Source organism: Citrus sinensis, chromosome 8, assembly GCF_022201045.2.
Source record: "Citrus sinensis cultivar Valencia sweet orange chromosome 8, DVS_A1.0, whole genome shotgun sequence".
NCBI classification, from domain to species: Eukaryota; Viridiplantae; Streptophyta; class Magnoliopsida; order Sapindales; family Rutaceae; genus Citrus; species Citrus sinensis.
Genome location: NC_068563.1, coordinates 16,309,367 through 16,327,500, shown reverse-complemented (window position 1 = coordinate 16,327,500; position 18,134 = coordinate 16,309,367). Strand labels below are relative to the sequence as shown.

The following is an 18,134-nucleotide window of genomic DNA, read 5'->3' as shown; positions in this document are numbered from 1 at the left end:
TCACTTGATTTACTTGTATAAATATTATCCTTCAAAAACTAGTAAAAATATGAAATACAATATTTATTAAATCACTCAATACATATGTTTGTTATCATCAAAATTACATTATGTATAGCCCTTTAGGCTAACAATCTCCCCCTTTTTGATGATGACAAACATCTCATGTATTTTGACATTTATACTCCCCCTTAATACATGGCATATATAATTAAACATATAAATCGAATTCAAAACAAAAACTCCCCCTTAATATTTCAAAACCATTCATAAATACTTCAATATCAAAATACATATTATATGTCTCTATATTCAAAATACATGACTTCTCCCCCTTCATCATCAAAATTATTAGAAATTCATGCTAAGATCAATAATATGTCAATGGTTAATAAAAAAAATATATATAATAACCAAACATCCAATTAACCATTAAATGATCATGAACCATCATGCCATCAAAAGAATGCTCAAAATGCATATTATCCAAAATCATATTATATGCTCCCCCTAAATATATGGCCAATTAAAAAATTTATCCAAAATGCATATTATCCAAAAACATATCATTTTTATCTCCCCCTTTATCATAAAAAAATAGATAGATACAATTGAAACAAAAGCATCAAAAATAATTCGATAAAGATATTACCAATTTTGTGCGAGAAAAAATTTCGTCAGAGTCTCCCCTTAAAATGGACAAATCCTCAAATACACAACATAGTTAAAAACACTTCCATATAAGGTTTAATAAGTATAACAAACCAACAACTCCACCAAGTTATCAAGCAACACATAAGACTTAAGCATAAAACATCATCCAAATATAACATATCCAAATATTAAACAACCATCATCCACAATCCATAATTATGCATATGAAAATGTAGGTGCATATACCCAAAATGCACAAATTCGGTTTTGTAAAATAATGAGTGAAATGAATGATTTTAAACCGATTATATTGATCCAAGAGATGATTTAAGATAATGGATGGTGATGATTGGATCAAAAGTGGATTAAAAAGAGCTTAAATATGCAATTTCGGGTTTAACAAAAATTGAGTGAAATGGATTTGTTTGAGCCAAGAAAATTGATCCTAGAGATGAATGAAGCTAACATATGAGTTAGATTGGATCAAAAATGGGCTAAAGGAAGCTTGAAAATGTAGAGAGAGAAACGGGTAGAGTTAGGTTTTTGATTTTGGGTTTAATGTGGAGAGTTGATGAAATGAAGTTTTGAGAACGAAAATTGAAGGAGTAATGGATGAATAATGATTTGGATGATTGATTTTAACAAGAAAATGAGTGAAAGATGAAGAATTTTGAGAGAGAAATGGTGAGGTACTGTTCACTCGTGAGAGATGATGATGAAATGGTGAAAAATAAGTGAAGAAATCATGATGGAGAAGTGTTTAATGAAGATGAAATGCATGGGTATTAGTTTGAATGGTTGATTTGGGCATGAAAATGGATGAAAAAGGAAGAAAATGGAGGTGAAAATGGAGAGGATGTTCACGGTTTTGGTGAGAGAAGAGAAACATGTGCAGAAAAATCACGAAGGAAGAAGAACAAGCAAAAAAAAATTTCCCAACCAGTGACCAAGCGGCTAGCCGCTTGGGGGCAAGCGGCTAGCCGCTTGCTCTCGGGTTTGGGACAGTTTTCCAAGCGGCTAGCCGCCTGGTTGCTGTCCACTTGCACTCTACTTGCTTTTCGGCTTGTTTCTATCAATTCCGTGATCATTTTGTGATCCCGAAACATCTCAAGAGCCAATTTAATGCACAATTCATGATTTTAAACATCCAAAAGATAATTAATTCAAACAAATAATCCATCCATCAAGCATACAATCATGAAGCATATAAGCATTCAAAACTTAAGAAAATGCAGAAAGGTCAACTTCGAAATAAAAATTGTATTGATTGAGCCAGAATTAACATGCAAGCTATATACCGTTGGAAAGATAATTAAGTTAGCTTTCCAATAAATTTTACAGAGATGGATTTGGAGTTCTCTAGAAGGAGTTATGACCAATTCATTACAGCTTGTGCAAACTTGGGATTTACACAATAATTAAACATATAAGCATTCAAAAGTTAATAAATCAAACACACCACTTAACTATCATGCTTAAACACTTCATAAACATTAACATCAAACAAATCCATCATGATGAGTTGATAAACTATCATCATTTATATATAACCTTGCATCATGATAAAACACTCAATGTTAAACACAATGATAATTCAATCATGTAAACATACAAGCATATTTTCGCAAATTCATTTATCATAATTCATTCAACAAAATTAATATGGCAAGAATTATTACCAAAACAATTAAATCATCTTGCCTCATCTTTTTCTCCTAGATCATGCTCAAATGATTATCCTCACAAGCTTTCATCAAGGAACTTCTCCACCATTCCTTGATTGTGGTACCTACAAAAAATTGTTCAAGTTGTGTATTTTGGTACCCAAATATTCTTGGGTCCTTGAGTGTTAGCAATGGTTCCTTTTGGAACCCAAATACATTTTGCTCCATAATATGCATTTCTTTTCACTGAACATCTAAAACTCATATGACCATTTTGATTGCAATAATGACAAACAATTTTATGATCACTTGTGGAGGTAGCCTTAACAAAATAATTCTTATAATATTTTTGTTTCAAATAAGGCTTATACCCAAGTCCTCCTTTATCAAACACACATTTTTGAGTGCTTAGTAATTTTTCTAAGTTCTTTTGACCATTTGTGAATTTTAACACAATTTCATTGAGCTCATTACTCTTTTTCTTAAGCACTTCATTTTCTTTTATCAACTTATCAACATGTGATTTTTCATGCTCATATGAAATACTTTGTTTACCTTTAAATGATGCAATTCTATCATGCAACATTTTATTATCTAATTCTAGTCCTTTAATCTTTTCATTTAATGAATCATTGCATTTTTGTAAAGCATCCTTTTCATTTTTCAAGTCATCTACATATGATTCTAGATGCTCATGTGAAGTGCTAGGTTTCTCATTCGATAATGCAACTTTATCATGCAATGTTTTATTCTCTAATTCTAAGCATGTAATCTTTGCACTTAGAGATTCATTCTCATTTGTGAGCTTTACCATTTTCTTTTTAAGACATGCATTCTTTCTACCAATTTTTATCCAATTATCATGCAATTCTTTAAAAGCATCATATAATTCATCATAAGTAGAAAGATCATTTACCTTATCAAGTTCATCATCCAATTCATCTCCAATTGCCATGAGAGCTAGATTTGTCATTTCTTGATGTTCTTCACTATCACTTGTTTCCTCATCGCTATCATCCCATGTGGCTACCATTGCTCTCTTCTTGAGCTTATTGAGAAGAGGGCATTCCGTTCTTATATGACCGGGCTTCTTGCACTCATAACATTTGATTACTTCCTTCTTCTCCTTTCGGTTCTTGAGGTCTCTAGATTTTCTTCGCTCACCGGATTTCTTAAAAAGTTTTCTAAGCCTCCTAGCCAGCATATCCATCTCTTCCTCATCCAGCTCGCTTTCCTCATCACTTTCATGTTTCATGGCTTTGAGAGCAATGCTTTTCTTTTTCTCCTCATTGCCTCTTTCGGCTGCCAAATCTTCCTCATAAGAAATAAGAGAACCAATTAAATCGTCAATAGATAAAATATTTAAATCTTTGGCTTCCTCAATGGCAGTCCTTTTTGGTCTCCATTCCTTAGGTAACGACCTAATGATTTTCTTAACTTTCTCACTATTTGAAAAGGTCTTTCCTAGGGCTCCTAGAGTGTTCACTATGTCCGTAAATCTAGTATACATAGAATACACACTCTCATTTTGTTCCATTTGAAACAATTCATATTGTCGAGTGTACCTACTAATTTTAGACTCTTTCACTTGATTCGTGCCTTCATAAACAACTTCAAGTTTGTGCCAAATTTCATTAGCACTTTCACAACTAAATACTCTATGAAACTCTTTCTTATCTAGTGCACAAAACAAGGCATTCATAGCTTTGGAGTTTAGAGAAGCTTTTCTCTTTTCCAATTCATTCCATTCCCTTGAAGGTTTTGGAATATCTTCCCCAACTTCGTTTTTAATCAAAGGCATAAATGGACCATCACAAACAATTTCCCAAATTTCATAATCTAAAGCTTGTAAATAAATTCTCATCCTAGTTTTTCAATATGGGTAGTCATTACCGTCAAAGAACGGTGGTCTAATTGTGGATTGTCCTTCCCTAAAGGTTGAGTCACTATGGGTTGCCATGGATCTTTAACTCTAGACGATTAAGTCTACACAAGAGCACCTTGCTCTGATACCAAATGAAATGCAAGTTATGCAACCCAAGAGGGGGGGTGAATTGGGATTTTAAATTTTATGCAATACAATTCGCACAACAATTTAATCTACCGCCTTAATCAAATCAAAAACAATAAATTCAATCAAGTACAATATTAAAAGAGTAAGGGAAGAGAAAACGAACACAAGGATTTTTACGTGGTTCGGCTATCCCCGCCTACGTCCACGCCTCCAAGCTCACCCGGCTTGAGGATTTCACTATCCAAGCCTCCCAAGGCTTCAAATGTTTACAATTGACTTCCAAGGTGTCAATGAACCTTTACAACAAGAGATTATATCCCCAATCTCTTCACCCCAAGTGTTTCCCACACTTGTACACTCACAAATTGATGAGAAATGAAATTCACAACAATAAAACTCTCTTTAAGAGTGAATAACAAATTATAGCTCAATGATGATTCAACAAATGATGATTTACGAAATGGAAGCTCAATATATGTTATATGATCTTATATTTGCTTGTGTTAGTACTTAAAATGAAGTTTGAGTTGAGTTTTTATAGTGAAAGCCCAAAAACTAGCCGTTATAGGCAAATTCCAGCGCTCAAGCGGTTAGCCGCTTGATTATCCGGCTAGCCGCTCAGGAACAGTAATATTACCGTTATTTTTGAATTTTGCTACAGTACTACTGTTCACTAAAATTACACTTTAGCCCAAAACTTTCTATAATTATACTATGGCCCAAAACGTCAGAAAACTTTGCAAATAGGTCCAATTTCAGAACTTCATAAAAATAGATGTCTTTCTCAAACTTTCTGAAATTATGATATGGCCCCAAAGATTTTCTTGTTTCACACAAAGGTCCTTTTCAACATAATACCTATATTTTTCAAAGTTCTCAAAATCTTTCACTTTAGTCCAAAATATTCATAAATTATAGTATGGCCCAAAACATTTCAAATGTTTGTAAAAGCGTCCAACTCCGAAATTTAATACTTATTAAAATCAAAGATTTCAAATCTTAGCATTTAAGTCCAAATTACTTAAATTCACAAAATACTTTTCTTTATAAAAACAAAAACTTTTAGTTTATGAAAATTATTTAATTAAATTAATTTCTTGAGCTTCTCAAATGCTAAATCAAACATCAATTAAATCATACCGGCTTTACAAGAATTTATTGCACTAATTTGTTCGTTGAGCTCTAAACTATTCTTGATGTCGCCATTGTCCGTTGAGTGTCTTCAATCTTGATTTCACTTGATTTACTTGTATAAATATTATCCTTCAAAAACTAGTAAAAATATGAAATACAATATTTATTAAATCACTCAATACATATGTTTGTTATCATCAAAATTACATTATGTATAGCCCTTTAGGCTAACAATCTCCCCCTTTTTGATGATGACAAACATCTCATGTATTTTGACATTTATACTCCCCCTTAATACATGGCATATATAATTAAACATATAAATCGAATTCAAAACAAAAACTCCCCCTTAATATTTCAAAACCATTCATAAATACTTCAATATCAAAATACATATTATATGTCTCTATATTCAAAATACATGACTTCTCCCCCTTCATCATCAAAATTATTAGAAATTCATGCTAAGATCAATAATATGTCAATGGTTAATAAAAAATATATATATAATAACCAAACATCCAATTAACCATTAAATGATCATGAACCATCATGCCATCAAAAGAATGCTCAAAATGCATATTATCCAAAATCATATTATATGCTCCCCCTAAATATATGGCCAATTAAAAAATTTATCCAAAATGCATATTATCCAAAAACATATCATTTTTATCTCCCCCTTTATCATAAAAAAATAGATAGATACAATTGAAACAAAAGCATCAAAAATAATTCGATAAAGATATTACCAATTTTGTGCGAGAAAAAATTTCGTCAGAGTCTCCCCTTAAAATGGACAAATCCTCAAATACACAACATAGTTAAAAACACTTCCATATAAGGTTTAATAAGTATAACAAACCAACAACTCCACCAAGTTATCAAGCAACACATAAGACTTAAGCATAAAACATCATCCAAATATAACATATCCAAATATTAAACAACCATCATCCACAATCCATAATTATGCATATGAAAATGTAGGTGCATATACCCAAAATGCACAAATTCGGTTTTGTAAAATAATGAGTGAAATGAATGATTTTAAACCGATTATATTGATCCAAGAGATGATTTAAGATAATGGATGGTGATGATTGGATCAAAAGTGGATTAAAAAGAGCTTAAATATGCAATTTCGGGTTTAACAAAAATTGAGTGAAATGGATTTGTTTGAGCCAAGAAAATTGATCATAGAGATGAATGAAGCTAACATATGAGTTAGATTGGATCAATTGAGTGCATTCTTGCTTGGCGAGAGTGAGATCAGATGGAAGCATCCCTAAATGAGTGGCTTTGGTAAGATTGACATCTTTATTGAGTTTAAAAGGAAGATGGATGAAAAACTGTGTATTTTTCCAAAGTGGTGATAGATGGGTGAAATGTGAGTGATTTTCAAGACAAAGTTCTAGGAACTTTTGGAAATTGAGGTATAAGGGGGAGCTGTATCTAACAATGTATACAGACGAAGAACATCTGTATAGGGCATAAACATTTGTTTGAATTTAATGCCTGTTGGCGGAATAAAGAGGTTTTTTACCAGTTGGAGCATATCAAATCCAATGAGGAGATCTTTGTCTGGTAAATCTGAACCAATAATCTTTTGCCAAATGATACAGTTGGGGAAAAACTGGATACCAATGGGTTTTTTGGTAATGAGAGAAGTTTCAAAATTTTTTCCATTTGCAGTTCTGAAGTATTCAGTATGGTTGTCCCAATAGTCTGGAAGAAGGATTTTAGGATTGAGCATACTGCGCTATGCACCAGTATCAAGGAAACCAATAACTGAGACGAGTTTTTAGAATTTGGAAGGGATGACTGAAATTTTTACTGATGGACTAGGAAGTGTGGGGCGAATGTGGTTAATCTCTTGAATAGTGGAGATCACAGAAATGTCATCTGGATCTGAATCTGTTGAATCAGCAAGGATGAAGGTTGTATGATCATCTTTCTCGGACGGTTCTGAGAAGATGGATTCAACTTCTTCGTTGTTAGAAAGGATAGAAGATTGCTGGAGGTGCTGAATGAGACGAACAACTTTTGCTGACTTATTTGGGCAATTGCAGGCAAAATGTCCGCATTTCTTGCAAATAAAGAAGTGATTGTGTTTCTTCTGTCTGAACTAGAAAGGATCCTTTTTCTGAATTATCTGTAAGGCTTCTTTGCTTTTTTGGAAGAGGATCTGTGGAAATGCTTCTGAAAGTGTTTCTTTTTAGTGGTTGGACAAGTGCACTTTTTGTCATCTTTGCACTGGATTTTGAGGTAAAGTTTTTTACAGGCTAAGACAAAGGGTTCTTTGTGTTCAATAAGATCTTTGAAGAAATCTTTTTGCTCACAGATCTTATCAAGGCATAGCATAGTTAATTGAAAGATTTTTCCAAGGGAGACATTTGCTATGTCGAGGTTAAAGGTTGTCAACTGTCTTTGAAGCTCTGGTGGTAAAGATGCAGCAAAGACATGCTTTAAGGATGGATCATTGAATCCATTCAGTTTGTAATAAAGCATGCTCATCCTGTTATAATGCATTTCTAGGTGATGTCGTTTAAGAGAACAACATTTAATCTGGTGATATTCTTTTCGAGATTCTTCAGTTGATGTTGTTGGTTCTCTAATAAATTGCTCATAAATAACTGCAAGAGCTATAAGAATGGTGGTTTGAATCAATTAGAGTTGTATGTATCCGCCTAGACTCTCAAACCAATCTCGTAGAGAGCCAGTGAATCTGGAACAAAACTCACGGAGAACTCTCTCAGATTGTGCAGTAGGACTTGTCATTTGCACAACAATCCAAGCAGTAAATTCTTGATGTCGAGCCAGCCATTTGTGATGAGGAATGTCATCAAATGTAAACCATGGATAAGAAGATGGTTTGGAAGATTTTTCATAAACCAGAGGGATAGAGGGAGCCGGTTCTGTTTGTGAGCCTTGGACATCATCATTATCATCAGAAAATTCTTCGGCAATAGGAGTGTCGACAACAAGAGTAGATGTACTAGGATCTTCTGTTTTTGTGGCCATGAGAAGACCAGAAATATCTGCATATTGAGACTCTGAGTCTGAAGAAGTTTGTGCAGATGAGCTGAAAGTATCTGTGGAGGGTAAACTTTCTTCTGAGGTCGAATCAAAATCATTGTTTTATGTGTCAATCTATTGATAATGGTATTGGTAAGCTGGAGCTTTGTCTTTCTTTGGAGGTTCAGGAGTTACTTTAGGAGAGTCTTCTGGAACTTGTTGAAGATCTTCCTTGGGTGGAGGTTTTGAGATCTTGACTTTTGATTTGGGTCTTTTTGGTGGTGGAACGAAAGGAATATTATGGAGATGGGAAAGACCAAAGAATTAATCGTAAGTTGGCTGTTTAGAAGGAGTGTAAAACGGCTGGTATGATGTGAATAATGGTGCTAGGATAGGTATAGACTATGTTTTTTTGAAAATGGAAGGTTGTGCTTTGTCAGCATTAATTCTGGCCAATTCTGCCTTCAGCTGTCTGACCTCTGCTTCTTTCTTATTGAATTCGGCACCTCAAATACGATTGTTGATCATCGTTCTGAGATCAATATCCAATTCAGAGATTCTGTTCTGTAGATTTGAATAAATTTTTTCAAGTCGGGCAGTAATAGTCTCCACCTTTGTTTCTTGTAGATGGGTAATGGTTTATTTGATTTTGGATCATCCGGAGGTCTTGGGAGATAGGGCCGACACGGAGTTTTAGGAGGAGAACGTTTTTTCTTTCTCCTTCTTCGTCTCATGATTTCAAAGTCTTCGTCATCATCTGTGTCATCCAAGCAGGGACAATCTAGATTACACATATGGGCTTCTGGAACATCCCATAGGAAATGGCCGTTGACTTTGTCAGGGTATACTGGATACCCTTCTGAGGAAAATCCATAGATCGGAAGATTTGGCTCTTGTCCAGTTGAGACTGCAGTGATCATAACAGTATAAGAGAGTCGTGGAGGATCTGGGCTTGGTATGTCAAGAGTCTGAAAAGACATCTTGACTTGTCCATATGATTTTCTTTCAAAGATGGCTTGGGACGTCTGGATAGGTTTTGAATTCTAATGGAATTGCTCATAATTAGTAAGCCATTCCAAAGGCATGAGTTGAAGTAACTCTTGCTTTTGAATTTGTTTGGGGATCTGGATGATGGTTGGATTTGTATTTGTGTCAGCAAGAATCATCAGTGCATCACTGGTTGTTTGTAATCGATACACTATCTGGTGATGGAGAGTGGCTATTTTGGAAGTGGATATTTGTTCTACTCGTTGAAGCTGGATTTGGGCTTTCAGTGTTGTGGGAAGGTTGAGATCTTCTAGGGACATGTTGAAATTTGGGTAGAAGGTTAACAAGACACTTCCAGCATGGAGAGTGGTTAAAACAGTGCCAATAACAGCATGTTTATACTGTTTGAACCTTGTGTCGAGGAGAGCAATTCTCGCTCTGACGGGTAAGCCTTTTCTACTGTGTAAGGTGAGGATAAGCCTAACACCACCTAGATGAAGGTGTGTATATCCTTCTCATTTTCAGTTGGTTACGAGATCTGTTGATATATCCATGGTGACATATTGTTCACTTTGAGAGGTTTGGAGAGCACACTGATCAAGTCGTGAGGACTGGATGTACTCTTTAGGAAGAAGTCTTTTTGTGGAGATCAGAGTGCAGATACTTCGGGTGAAGGAATTTTTTTTGTGTAAAGATGGTATGGACTCATAATAGGGAACTGGGATTCATTAATCTGGGTAGATTCAGGGATATACGAGTATTCAACAAGGTTTTCTATTTTTTAGGCGACATGTTTTTGACAAGAACGAGGTAAAGAAAGAATATAAGAGAGAGAAATAGGAGAGGATTTTGATGAAGCTATTTCTGATGAAGAAGAGGAAGATGCCATTTTTATAGAGTTTCTTCTAGGTGTTGAATAATAATACTTGAGAACTAAACCAGGATACCACCTCTAGAAAACGTTCGTTTGGCTCTGATACCACTGGGTGAATACAGGTACGTGGCGTTGTTACACCTGAACTATGATAGTGCTAGACTATCATTTGGACCAGTTGTCTGCAAGTTCTGGTTTCCAGCCGATATACCTATAGTCCCTAAGATATAAAACCTAAAAAAGAAAAAACCATTGATCATGATACCACCCGAAAACAGGTCACCTCTGACCTTCAAAGAGGGTGCACGTTGTGAGAAAACAATTTTATTTTAAATCGGTTTTATAAATAAATCAAGACTTTTCTAATTCACATGATCCTTGAAGCAAGGCAAGTATAGAGCATACTCAGTATAGAAAATAGAGATGAACGCTCTTACTTTAAGAACTCAAGTATTTCTTCATTACCTAAAAGAAGAAGAGAGACTTAGGAAGCCATAGAAGTTTAAGAAAAACTTAGAAATATTATTGATGGCAATCTAAATTTTACAAGGACGGAAGAGCTCTTAAATAGAGCTCGAAAGCTAAAATAAAGATAAAGATAAAGATAAGACAGGACCCTTATCTTTTCTTTAAGCATAAAGCAAAAGCAAACCATAATTAAAGCAAAAGCAAACGCATAAAAGCTAAAACACACTTTAGACAAGATAGGACCCATGTCTTTTATTGAAAGTAGGAAAAGCCGAGATTCCCGGATGACTCTGTAGCCATGTGAGGTGATTATGGAGTTGAGGGAAATCTGGATGGGGACACGTCATTGGTTTCATTTTCATATTCTTCTTTTGCTCTTTGAATTTTTTTGTAGATCAAGAAGTCTTCATCTAATTCGGGGCTTGCTGGTCGTTGAGCTTGAGTTGAAGTAGACGAAGAGCCTAGTTCAGTGACGGTGTACTGCGTCTCGTGGGTTTGTAATAAAGACTGAAAGTCTGCCCAAGGGTCTTGAACGCCTTGGAAGAGAACATTGGTGTAGTCGGGTCGTTGTTCTCGAACAAGAATGCCATGAGGACTGGAACTGGATCCTGGAGTACATATTTGAGTGCCTGGTAGAATCTCAAGAGTGTGGGAAGGACCAATGGAGGTGTGGTGAATGTCTGTTGGGACAGGTTGAACATTGTTGAGTTCTAACAAGTAGGCTTTAAGAGTTGAGATGATTGTAGAATCATGGTCAAGAGGGAAAGGATGAGGGAATGTTTTCCATTCATACGCCATGTCCTATGTCCAATAGTCTTTTGTCTAAGGATGTTGGAAATAGGGCCCGTGGACTATGAATACCGAAGTAAACATATCTGCTTCTTGATCTGGAAGTCGATCTAACTGATGAAAGTTAGATATATTCTGTAATTGTTTACGCCACTAAGTGAGTGGTGAAAATCATTCAAGGAGTGTCAAGAGAAATGTGGGTGCATGATCTGGTGTGGAGATATGCCTAAGGGTTGGTCGGACAGGAAGAACAAGTTTTGTAGCAAGCAGGACTATGAGACACCACATGTACCATAACTCATCTTCAGAGATGGTGAGACTGGGAACAATGGTGAAACCAAACAGGAACAGATATTCTAAGCATAGAGAGGGAAACCTTTCGTGTTTGGTTCTGTGAACATTCATGAAATACCTGTAAAGGAATTCTTTGCAAAGGTTTGGATTTGGAAAGCTATACGGAAAGTGAGGTTTAAAGGAAAAGCTTTTTGAGTGAGAGCTTTAAAGGGGAGTGTTCGATACATGGCTATTATGGGGATGGTTTGGATTGAAGAGATGAGAACAGGGCTTTTTATAGATGGTTGGGTGAGGAAATCAGGGATAAGATTTTTATCACCTTTGATGTGTTGGACTGTGTAGTCATTCTAATGAGGAAATTGTGGCTGATGAGATGAAATTCAAACTTCTTGATTCGATATTTTACCGCAAGAATTTCCTTGTAAATCACGTGATAATTCTTTTATGAATATTTGAATTGTCCACTTGCATGAGCGCAATAGGACTCTGAGTCACCGATCTTTTCTAGGAGGATAGCACTCCAAAAGTCATCACTAGCATCTATCTAGAGAATGCGTTGTCCGGTAGTGGGAATTTTGAGTGGAGGAGGTGACTGGGCTATCTTTTTAAGCCGCTTTATAGCTGCTATTTGAGCCGGACCCCATGGTGGAGAGCTCTTTTTGAGCATGCATGATAGCTGGCTAGTGTGGACCGCAACTTTATGAATAAAGTTTCTGACATAATTAACAATTCCAAGGAACTGTTGAATTTGCTTTTTGGTGAGATCTATGTCGGGAAACTTTAATAATTCTGCTGCAATGTGTGGTCCTAGATAGTAGTGGCCATCTTTTAAGACCATGCCAAGAAAGTCAATAGATTCCTTTCCTATGTTGCTTTTCTTTTCAGAAAGCATGATGCCATGTGTCTGTACGATTTCCAAGAAATCTGAAATGAGTTGTTGATGTGTTTGGTGGTCATGGGAAAAAACAAGATGTCGTCAATGTAGATCAAAGCATGATGGAGGATCGGAGAGAAGATCTTAACCATTTTTTTTTTGAAATAAGGATGGAGCAACTTTGAGACCGAAGGGTAGAACTGTCCACTGATAATGAGCATCAGGGATACAGAAGGTTGTTTTGGGACAGTCTTCTGGAGAAATGCCAAGTTGCGAAAAACTAGTTTTAAGATCAAACTTTGAAAATGCCTTTGCACCTTAAAGATGAATGAATAGGGACTGGATCTTGGGGAGAGGAAATTTATCAATTTTTAAGAAAGCATTAAGTGGCTGGTAATCAATAACTAATCTATTTTTTCCACGAACTAATTCATATCGTTTTTCAACATAGAAAGCTTGACAAGCTCAATCTGAAGTAGTAGGTTCTATGAAACCTTGCCGAAGCAATTGAGTTCATTCTTGCTTACCGAGAGTGAGATCAGATGAAGGCATCCTTGGATGTGTGACTTTGGTAGGATTGACATCTTCATTGAGTTTAAAAGGAAGATGGATGAAAAACTTTGTATTTTTCCAAAGTGGTGATGGATGGGTGAAATGTGAGTGATTTTCAGGACAAAGTTCTAGGAACTTTTGGGAAATGGAGGTATAAGGGGGAGCTGTATCTAACAATGTATACAGACGAAGAACATCTGTATAGGGCATAAACATTTGTTTGAATTTAATGCCTGTTGGCGGAATGAAGAGGTTTTTTACCAGTTGGAGCATATCAAATCCAATTAGGAGATCTTTGTCTGGTAAATCTGAACCAACAATCTTTTGCCAAATGATACAGTTGGGGAAGAACTGGATACCAATGGGTTTTTTGGTAATGAGAGAAGTTTTAAAAAATTTTCCATTTGCAGCTCTGAAGTATTCAGTATGGTTGTCCCAATAGTCTGGAGGAAGGATTTTAGGATTGAGCATACTGTGTTGTGCGCCAGTATCAAGAAAACCAATAACTGAGAGTCTTCTGGAACTTGTTGAAGATCTTCCTTGGGTGGAGGTTTTGAGATCTTGACTTTTGATTTGGGTCTTTTTGGTGAAGTAGTTTTTGGTGGTGGAACGGAAGGACTATTATGGAGATGGGAAAGACCAAAGAATTGATCGTAAGTTGACTGTTTAAAAGGAGTGTAAAACGGCTAGTATGATGTGAATAGTGGTGCTGGGATAGGTATAGACTGTGTTTTAGTGAAAAGAGAAGGTTGTGCTTTGTCAGCATCAATTCTGGCCAATTCTGCCTTCAGTTGTCTGATCTCTGCTTCTTTCTTATTGAATTCGGGACCCCAAATATGATTGTTGATCATCTTTCTGAGATCAATATCCAATTTGGAGATTCTGTTTGTGACACATGTGATGCCACTTTATCAATCTTTTTACCAAGATGGTGGAGAGCTTGATTCTGATCACTGGCATTTTGGGTTTGCCAGTTGAGCACTGCCTCATACTGCTTTGGTGCTTCTGGTGTGCCAGAGGTTGTGATTGGTGATTGGACATAGGGTTGAGAAATAACTTTGGTTTGAGGTCTGTATGCCTTTCGAGTGGAGGAAAGGATTCTTGTTATGATTGGCTAGAAGATGAGAACATCAAGCATGACTTGATTTTTGGTTGAGCAGGAATAGGCTTAAATGAGGATTCTCGTTGGAGTTGCCTGAGTGCTTTCTTGTATATGGGTAATGGTTGATCTGATTCTGGATCATCCGGAGGTCTTAGGAGATAGGGCCAACACGGAGTTTTAGGAGGAAAAGGTTTTTTCTTTCTCCTTCTTCGTCTCATGATTTCAAAGTCTTCATCATCATCTGTGTCATCTAAGTAGGGAATATTTGGATTACACATATGGGCTTCTAGAACATCCCATAGGAAATGACCATTGACTTTGTCAGGGTATACTGGATACCCTTCTGAGGAAAATCCATAGATCGGAAGATTTGGCTCTTGTCCAGTAGAGATTGCAGTGATCATAGCAGTATAAGAGAGCCGTGGAGGATCTGGGCTTGGTTTGTCAGGAGTCTGAAAAGAAATCATGACTTGTCCGTCTGATCTTCTTTCAAAGATGGCTTGGGACGTCTGGACAGGTTCTGAATTCTGATGGAATTGCTCATAATTAGTAAGCCATTCCAAAGGCATGAGTTGAAGTAACTCTTGCTTTTGAATTTGTTTGGGGATCTGGATGATGGTTGGAATTGTATCTGTGTCTGCAAGAATCATTAATGTGTCACTAGTTGTTTGTGCAGTTGGGAGATCTAGCGCATGATTTTCCAATCGATACACTATCTGGTGATGGAGAGTGGCTATTTTGGAAGTGGATATTTGTTCTGCTCCTTGGAGCTGGATTTGGACTTTCAGTGTTGTGGGAAGGTTGGGATCTTCTAGGGACAAGTCTGACACCACCTAGATGAAGGTGTGTATATCTTTGGGTAGAAGGTTAAAAAGACACTTCCAGCATGGAAAGTGGTTAAAACAGTGTCAATAACAGCATGTTGATATTGTTTGAACCTTGTGTCAAGGAGAGCAATTCTGGCTGTGACGGGTAAGCCTTTTCTACCATGTAAGGTGAGGATAAGTCTGACACTACCTAGATGAAGGTGTGTATATCCTTCTCGTTTTCAGTTGGTTACAAGATCTGTTGGTATATCCATGGTGACAAGTCGTGAGGACTGGATGTACTCTTTAGTAAGAGGTCTTTTGTGGAGATCAGGGTGCGAATACTTCGGGTGAAGGAAGTTTTTTGTTTATAAAGATGGTATGGACTCATAACAGGGAACTAGGATTCATTAATCTGAGCAGATTCAGGGATATATGAGTATTCAACAAGATTTTCTATTTTTGAGGCGACATGTTTTTTACAAGAACGAGGTAAAGAAAGAGTAGAAGAGAGAGAAATAGTAGAGGATTTTGATGAAGCTATTTCTGATGAAGAAGAGGAAGATGCCATTTTTTATAGAGTTTCTTCTAGGTGTTGAATAATAATACTTGAGAACTAAATAAACTAGGATACCACCTCTAGAAAACGTTCGTTTGGCTCAGAAGGAAAAGATGATTTGAAGTTTGTGCACTTCTCTTGCACATCATACGAGAAGAAGGAGAGAGACAAAAATTAGGAAAATGTCCTTGAATCACTTTTCCAGAATATAATTTTCCTTATGCCAAACCCAACAAGAAGACTAGAATTTAAGGGGGATGCTAGCCTTCCAAATCATTTTAAAGGGTAAAAACTCTCTAGTAGAATCATCGTTGCACAATTTCTCAAAATATGATTTGCAAGTATAATGTCGTGAGGTTTCCAGTTTCCAGCTTCCATATCCTTTTGTCTTCCTCCAATCCATCAATATTGATAATTTCAGTTCTTGACATAAGCATTGCAAGTTCTTCAACCTCTCTATCATTCAAATTTCTTTCAAAATTAAACTTTGAGTTCCAAATACCTTAGTAGTGGGGGAATTTCTCACATAACAAAATATCACCCCTCTGTTTATCCTCCCAAAAACTAATAGCCTTCCCATTATGCACTTCTAATGCAACAAAACTAAGAAAAGTGGGATACTCTTTAGATATAGCTTTCCGAGGGCTTTTATTGGACCCATTCCTAACCATGTTTTCATCCCATCCATTTGGATGAATTCCATCCTTGCAGCAAATTACTGAGTGACAAAGAGAGGTCTCCAAGGGAAACCTCCAAAGCCATTTTGCTAAGAGAGATCTATTTTTCTTTTCCACATTACTAATTCCTGGACCACTTCTAGTTTTTGGCCTTGCAACGTTATCCCATTTTCATAAGATAAGATCCATTGCCATTTCCATATCCTTCCCAGAGACTGTCTCTCTCCATTTTCTCAATTCTTTTCGCGAGAGAAAATAAATAGGAATGGCTGACAGTATGGAGTGGTTTAGAGTGAATCTTCCACTTTTGGAAAGATAGGCTTTTTTCCAATCCCCCAAGTCTCTTTTCAATTTTTTTAGCCACCGGGTTCCAAAAACTTTGGAGTTACAGGATTATCACCCAAAGGAACCCTAGATACTTCAAAGGCCAACTTGCCACTCTAAGCACAAAATTATTTGCTAAGATTTTGACTTTCTCCATGAGTTGATTGCCACTATTAAACTTTTGGCCATGCCACTATTAAACTTTTGGCCATGTTAACTTTGAGGCTGGAAATCAAACCGAAGCTGTCCACAACTTTTAAAGGTTTTGCAATTTTTTGTTCATCACCCATTGAAAAGAAAAGAGTAGCATCTGCAAATTGAAGACGAGAGACCTCAACCGTGGCTTTATCAATTGATATGCCCTTAAATAACCCGGGTTCAGCAGCTCTAATCATCAATTTGTTAAAGCCATCAACTACCAAAAGAAATGGAAAGAGAGGATCTCATTGTCTGATTCCGCTAGAAGCACAAAACTCTTCTATAGACCTTTCATTTATGAAGACTCAGAAGTTTACTGATTGTAGGCAACCCTTTATCCATTGTCTCAATTTGTATCCAAATCCTTTTGGTTGAAAAAAAAAGATCAAGATCAACAGAATTCCAATCTAAGTGGTCATAAGTTTTATCAAAAGTGATAATCATCATTGTCTATTTGGTTAAGGGAAAAAGACAATTGAACCCCAAAGTTTAGAAAAAATGATGAAAATCGCAGGCCTTGTCCATTTGGATGGAATATTCTCTTTTACCGTTTAAATAACGTATTTACCTTTTTGGCTAAGGGAAAAGCACACCTAAATCCTCAACCATTAGGGAAAGGGACAAACACCCAAAAACTTCAAAAAAGACTGGCAAATTCTACTCTTACCTTACTTTGGCCAATGTAACTTGGACCTTACTTGGATTCCCTCGTACCTTCCGCAACACCCCTCTTGTCGTTCTTAAAAGTTCATAGGGGGTGCAAGCATCCTTTTCCTTTTTATTGTGATCACAAGGGTAAATGTGTTATTTCAATAGTGCAAAGTAATGTTCCATCCAAATGAACGAAATTTTCTTACAAATGGGAGTCTACAGTATCCTTTTAAACATTATTGGTATTTTTCTGTCCTTTTCCTAATGTTGGGGGTTTGTGTGTCTTTTTTTCTTTAGTTAGTATACAGTAAAGATAAAGTGAAATTTTGATTTAGGCATCCTTTACAATTTTGAAGAAGAAAGAGATGGAAAAAATGATAAACTCACAAGTATGAGAAGAACAATATTAGAGAAAGATGGAGCAAAGTGGTTAAGGTCTAGTATTTTAAGTACCTATGTATCTAAATGTGAGAACATAAATTTTGATTACTTTGC

General features: G+C 36.1%; 1 pseudogene; it reads left to right on the top strand.

Annotated features, from left to right (window-relative positions):
- The window catches only part of LOC127899348 (uncharacterized), a 56,981-nt pseudogene that overhangs the window by 36,212 nt on the left and 2,635 nt on the right, over positions 1-18,134 (top strand).